General features: G+C 37.5%; 1 pseudogene; it reads right to left on the reverse strand.

The window, feature by feature from the left end:
* Nucleotides 1-4,230: 4,230 nt before the first annotated feature.
* Nucleotides 4,231-6,559, reverse strand: LOC128589066 (protein lin-54 homolog; annotated as a pseudogene).
* Between the last annotated feature and the right edge of the window lie 342 nt (nucleotides 6,560-6,901).

The raw sequence follows: 6,901 nt of genomic DNA on the forward strand, positions 1-6,901 counted from the left end.
TTTTGATCCTGCAATTCCTCTTCTAGGTGTACATCGAAAGGACCAAAAGTCATTTGGCAATAAAGATATTTGCACCAGATTGTTCAATGCAGCTCAATTCATAATTGCCAACTCATGGAAGATAATTACACTTTTATAAAATTAGTTTCCTTTGGTATATCCTATTAATCTTTTAAGATCTTTGGAAAATAGTCATTTTATAGAACAAAAAATCTGTATTAAAAAAGCAGCCACTGCTTGTATGCAAATTAGTCTTATTTGATAACGTAATATCAATGCAACATGCATCTCTGATGCCTGGCATTTGTAAAGAGGAGACATGCATCTCTCTGCTTTACCCCAATTCCAGCACTCTCCTGCTTCTAGTGATCTCTGGGGCAGCAACAATCTATCTTGTGTGACTGCCAGTTTCCTAAATCCACCTTGGTCAGTACTCTCAAGTTTCCTCATCATTAACTACAAAATTACCTAGTTAATTTTCTTCTTTCCACTCTCTTTCCCTACGCAGAATGTCTCTTCCCTTCAAAAAGTATTCTGTAACCCTGTGGTCTTCCATTGTTTTCATGGATTATTTCTGCCATTTCTTCCCTCTTCATTTAGCAAAACGATCTCACATTTATAACTTGATTTCTTTGTTTCTTTGCTCCTTCTTCTCCAGCTAAACTCATGCTCAGAAATAAGAGCAAAATAATGCCTTTTCTTGATCCTGCTATGGTGAAACTGTTCTTCCAGGCTTTTTTTCCAGATTTCTCTATAGGCAAGTGTATACCCTTGCTACTCATGGGGATCCAAGGACCAGCAACCTCAGCGTCACTTGTGTGTGTTAGAAATGAAGATACCTAGACCTACTGAATCACAAAGTGCATTTTTAACCAGGTATCCAGGAGATATCAGAAAGTTTGAGAAGCTCTGGTCTGCAGTGATTTGCGTCCACATTTCCTTACCTGAGCTTCCCCTTTAGAATCTCACCACCAGTCCCTCCGTGTAACATACTCCAAGATGAAAAGGCATCACAAATCATCAAGTTTCTGATGGACTTTTTATCAGGCTATACTTTCCAATATATCTTCATAACTAACCCTCTTCTCTCCATTCTAGCTTCCTTATTGTGAAGTATATGATACTACTGTTCAATAAAGTAAAATAGTTTATATGACACTGAATTATAGACTTTTGTGCCTGACCCTATGCTTCCTTTCCTCTGTGTTAGATGAAACACGCCTCTGCATGATCAGAGACTTCAGTCTTTCATGCCTCCCTAACAGTGAGGAACATGGGAGCAGCGAGGGTATTTGCTCTCTGTCTCTGACACATTTTGAAACTGGGACCTCACTTTATATTCTTGCCACCTTTGTAATGCCCTGTTCCACTTTGCACTAAGAAATTACTTTTTTTTTCCTGTGTACTCAATTTTAATTTAAGGACAATTAATGAAATTAAGGACATGGTGGGGGTAGGGAAAGTGGAGAGCAGAGAGAGAAAGGAGGGAGGTGTGGGGAAAAGAATAGCAGAGAGCGGGGAGGAGGGGGAGGTGGAGCCTTGGTGTGTGCCACACCTTTTAGGGACAAGATAGGATTGCAAGAGGGATTTTGCCTAACAAATGCAATCAGTGTAACCTGGTTTCATGTACTCTCAATGAATCCTCAACATTAAAAAATGAAAAAGAAATTGATTTCTTTTAAGACAGTATAAATGTTAATTTTTTTGTATTACTAATTGGCTGTCCTGTTTCTACAGTGTAGAAAATTGTATTCTTTGAATAGCTCTAACAAATATAAATTTAATCTTTCTACTTTGTGATAGAATTAGAGCTAAAAAATTATATGCCCAACCCTCTTCAAGTATTTTTTAAAATTGTTGAATTAATATAGCTATTTCTTTTGTTCAGCAATTTGATGCAAATGCTTAAATACAAAATGTTCAGTACAGAGGAAGGAAATGGCTTAGTATTTTACAAAGCTTCTTGAAAATCAGAAAAACTGGTAGCATTTGATTCCACCTCAAAATTTCTATAAGCAAACACTCTTAAACAATGCCACCACATATAATCTACAATTGAAAACAAAATTTCACATTTTCTTCACACTGTATAGAAATACACATCACAAATGTGCAATTAGAATTAATAAAGAATATTTGCAAAATGAACAAAATTTAGGCCTAGACCAAAAACATATTCCGATTTGTTGAAAATAAGTTGACTAGACATTATTTTATCATCTTACGCTAATTTACATTTATAAAAATTTTAATTAAACATACTAGATTGAGGTGCTAAGAATGTGTGCACTATCTATACTTAAAGTCAATGCCCTATAATTTTATAAACCCAAATTTCAAAAGGAAGGATTCTGTTTATTGAGTAATGGAATCCTCTTTTGGATCACTTAGTTTCTACTGCCTATATCAGGCCCGTTCATATGAACGTATATTCTCACTACATACAGAAACACTATAGAGTCCCTTTAGGAACTGCAATAATCATACATGAATAATTACTGAGGATTAAGGTACCTAACAAAATTACTGAATTCCAACATGGTCTTTTTATTGTTATAAACCAAGAGTCCCATTACAACACACTCCTAAATTCAGAGTTTTTGAATTACTGAAAATGATTTAGATTATTTGAGTAATTATACTCATACCTTCCGCTTACCCAAATAACTGAGTAAAATCATGCTACATTAAACTTCCATTATAAAAACAAACCAATAGAGCAATGGACAACATGCCTGACTACTGTTATAAAAAGAATTTTTCCCATTATAATTTTGAAGGCTTTGTTGGGAAGCCCATTTCAGTAAATCAAGTAAGAGTCATGTATTGATTTGAAACTTCTTAGTTCAAAAGTTTACAAAAAGAAATATTTGTATAGATGAAAAATCCTTCTCCAAATTCATTTCTTACAGCTTCCTTATTCTTTATTTCTTCATCTAGGCCAAATTTTATACTTGATAATTATGTGAGGTTCTATATAATCACTACAGGATAAGTTTACTTCTTATACACACCTCTTATTTGCAAAGCACCCAGTAAACACTTTGACAATTTATTATTTCAAATACATGCCACCTCTTTGAGAGAAAATGGAGTCTTTGTTGGCCATTCCTTATCATAGAAACACATTGTTAATTCTCTAAGTATCATTTATCATTTACTGTCTTTTTTAATTTTTTTTTTTTTTTAGAGAAAGAGTCTTACTTTTCACCCTCTGTAGAGTGCAGTGGTGTCACAGCTCACAGCAATCTTAAGCTCTTGGGCTTACGTGATTCTATTGCCTCAGCCTCCAGAGTAGCTGGGACTACCGGTGCCCATTACAATGCCGGGCTATTTTTTTGTTGCTGTTTGGCCAGAGCCAGGATTGAACCTGCCACCCTCGGTATATGGGGCCAGCACCTTACTCAATGAGGCACAGGTTCTGCCCCCCTTAATATTTTATATGTTTATTTTTTTCTTATTGAATCATAGCTGTGTACATTAATGCAACTATGGGGTACAGTGTGCTGGTTCTGTACACAATCTGAAATACTTTCATCAAACTGGTTAATATAGCCTTCACCACATTTTCTTAGTTATGTGTTTAGACATTTATACTACCCTCCCTCCACTCACCCTATCCCTCTCCCCCTCTTAATTTTAAGAGTGTGCCTGAGGGTTCCCTTCTGACATTCCCAAATTAACAACAAGATATTATTATTCCAGAATCCACCTTAAAACTTGATTTTTCTTTAAAATATGGTGCTTTCTAAACACAAAAGGCCATCTGAATGTTTCTCAAGAATTTTTTAAGTTAGAGATTCTGTCTGAATACGCTCTAAATCTATACTCAAAGGATGACTGGTTAACAACCACTGGTACTTTGACTTTCTCTACCGAGAAAAATCATGTGACACCACACATTGTAAATTATAGTAATTTATAAATATTCTTTGTCAATAGAATCAGAAGGATAGACCATCTAACTGTTTAAAAACCTAAGCCAATGAAAAATCTATATAATACAAGAAAGGAAAGTTTAATTTAGGCCATAAGCAGATTTAACTAAAATTTAAAATGTACTAATTTCCTCATTTTAAATCTCTTCCCTTTCAATGTTATAATTTGAAGTCTCTTAAAACAAGAAGTGAATTAAAACACAGTAATTGTTAAACCATTTGCCAAAACATCAAGTGTCAGTGCACCTTAAATTTTCTGTACTGTACCATTTATCAGTCTTTTGTACAAGAGCTAGCAATTCATGGCACAGGGGTCATATTTTGCTTTTCCTGCTAAGTTAACGATGCTCATCAAACCTCATCCAAATCCTTTTCTTTTTTTATTTTTGGGGATTCATTGAGCGTACAAACATCCAGGTTACACTAACTGCATTTGTCAAGCAAAGTCCCTCTTATACATGTGTTCCTATTACTCTTTCAGCTGCTGATTTTTATTTTCCCTTCTTGTCTGCCTTCTCTGTCTGGGCAAGAAGGTAGTCACACATGGCTTCAGCTACTTCCTTAGTCACGACTGTAAACAACAATTTTCCTCATCCACTATTCAAAGTTGGTTTGGCCTACTAAAGTAGTCTGAAATTGGGGAAGACAACTTAGTTTTTGCTGCTGTTTGTTGCTGTACTCTTACTTCAGCTGCCTCTGCCAAGTGCATCAATGTCTTTCTTTCTGGGCTTTCTCAAAATTTTACACCCATTATATTTGGATATTGAGGAACACATTATTTTTGCCTCATAGCATTCACAATAGTTTTTAAGACAGCCTGATCATTTGCAATTACATCCTTTGCTATGATGTCAATCTGATTCTCCCTCCTTTCCTTTCCCTATCTTAGGCTTGAAGCCTTCTGGATTTCTGTCAAGGCATGCTTTTATTGCTTTTTGCCTTTCATTTTCATGTTACAAATTGTTATAATAACTAGTACAATTGCGGTTGTTGTAAAATTCACTATTTGCAAAGCAATCAGAATATAATGCCAAACACAGTGATATTATACACTTACAGGGCTTTCTAGGCCCAATGGAAGACACAGATGGGATTATGCCTTTGAATGGAAGCCTCGACTGGATCTGGATACCAAATATTCCAACGAAGTTAGAATAGCTTGCTATAGACACGTATGAAGACTACTGTAGCTGAGTAAAGTACTGAGCTGGAAGCACAGCATAGCCCACAATCCCTGTTCCCAGAGTTGGGGCCAAGACACTGCCAGGACAAGGCCTAGTGGTCCATTGGTGAGGTTGGGCTGAATCTGTGGCAGTGTTGCGGCAGGCATGATGAGCCGGTCCTGTGGGTGGCTGGTAGTTATGATTTGTGAAGTTGGATTGATTGGTTGGGAGCAACTTGTTTGACAACCTAAGGCAAGATAATTGGAACGGACATCTGCACTGTGGTAGTATTCACAACCAATGGCTTTGCTTGCTGAAAAGGTCGAGTGTTTGTACTGGGATTCTGACTAACTGGCTGGGGTGAGTTACTGGTTGTGAGGCAGTAAGAAGTCAGATATAATAAAACTTGTTTCCAGGTAACTGAATCTTCCGGACATTGAGAGCAGTTTCCAGAGGTGTAATTGCTTTAAACTTTGATGTGCTTACTCCCCTAACAGTGATGGTCTGCACAGTTGATTCCACTGCCTTATTTGGTGATTTCAAAGGAGATATGGCTATTTTCTTTAGTGTCTGTGTTGTATAATTTAAAGGCGATCCAATAAAACCACTTTCAGATATTGTTGTGGTCTTTGATGGAGTTCTGGGAATAGACTGTGAAAGAACCCTACCTGCAATGACTGGAGGTGATACTTGAGTTGTCTGTCCTGTAACTGCTTTCCTATTGCTTGGTTTTGCAAAGATCAGCTTCTTGATTACCAAACCAGAGGTTGGTATTTGAGGCTTCTTAGCAATCTGTAGTGTTTTTTACTGTTTGGTCTATAACACCAAGGACATGTGTTACATGTCATCTGTTAACTTCCTGGGGTCAGTGCTGAGACTCCAATGACAGGTTTCACCTCTGGCCTTCTTCCCATAATTAACTATTTTAATTTGCTACAGTGGTAACTTAGTATCTCATGATTGGGCCTCAGTTGTAACTTTCTGAGTCTGTGGTAGTTGGCTATGGGGTAGTGCTAGAATGAGACTTAACCAAAGTGATTAAAATTAACTTCTGTTCATCTGGTTTAAGTTTCTGACTACCAGTTTAACATCAGCTGTCTGTGATACTTTGTTTAACATAATATGATGGACTCATATAGTCATAGGAGTCTGAGCACCAAATTTGTGAATGCCACTTGGAAAAGCTGGTTTCACTGTGGTGTTACAATCTGCCTTAGGAATTATGGCATTCGCTGTAACTTGGTTAATGTGCTTACTGTCCACTGTGATTGGTTCCGTGGAAATAGGCATGGCTGTAGAGCCACCAGTAAAATTTATGTTGACAATTTCTTCCACTTCTGTCTCTATGGGAATTGGGTCTTCCCCAGCTTCAATACTATGGTCACCAACTGAAGTTATACCAGTGTCCATTATCTCCTCTGGAAGCAAACCTTTCACTTTGGCAGTGACCACCTCCATGAGCATTCTCCTGCTAGAAAGTTAATCAGGCACAAACCCAGCAGCTCTCTGGGCTCCCACTATCTGTGGCAGCAGCAGTAGCTGCCTTGGAGACTCAGGGCAGGGACTGATCAAATTCACTCGCCCAGAACCATTCTACCGCTTCACCCCATAATACGTAGGCCCTTGCCACCCATGCACCCTCTCCAGAAATTGTATCATTTGACCAACCTGAATCATGCCACCTAATCCTTTTCCCTTAATGTACTTCCTCTTCCAGGGAGGTCCCACCTATGAGCTTAGGTGCCATCCTACTGGTCATAAAAGCAATCAAATATTTTCCCTAAAACTCTGAATGCACAG

Source organism: Nycticebus coucang, chromosome 6 (genome assembly GCF_027406575.1).
Source record: "Nycticebus coucang isolate mNycCou1 chromosome 6, mNycCou1.pri, whole genome shotgun sequence".
NCBI classification, from domain to species: Eukaryota; Metazoa; Chordata; class Mammalia; order Primates; family Lorisidae; genus Nycticebus; species Nycticebus coucang.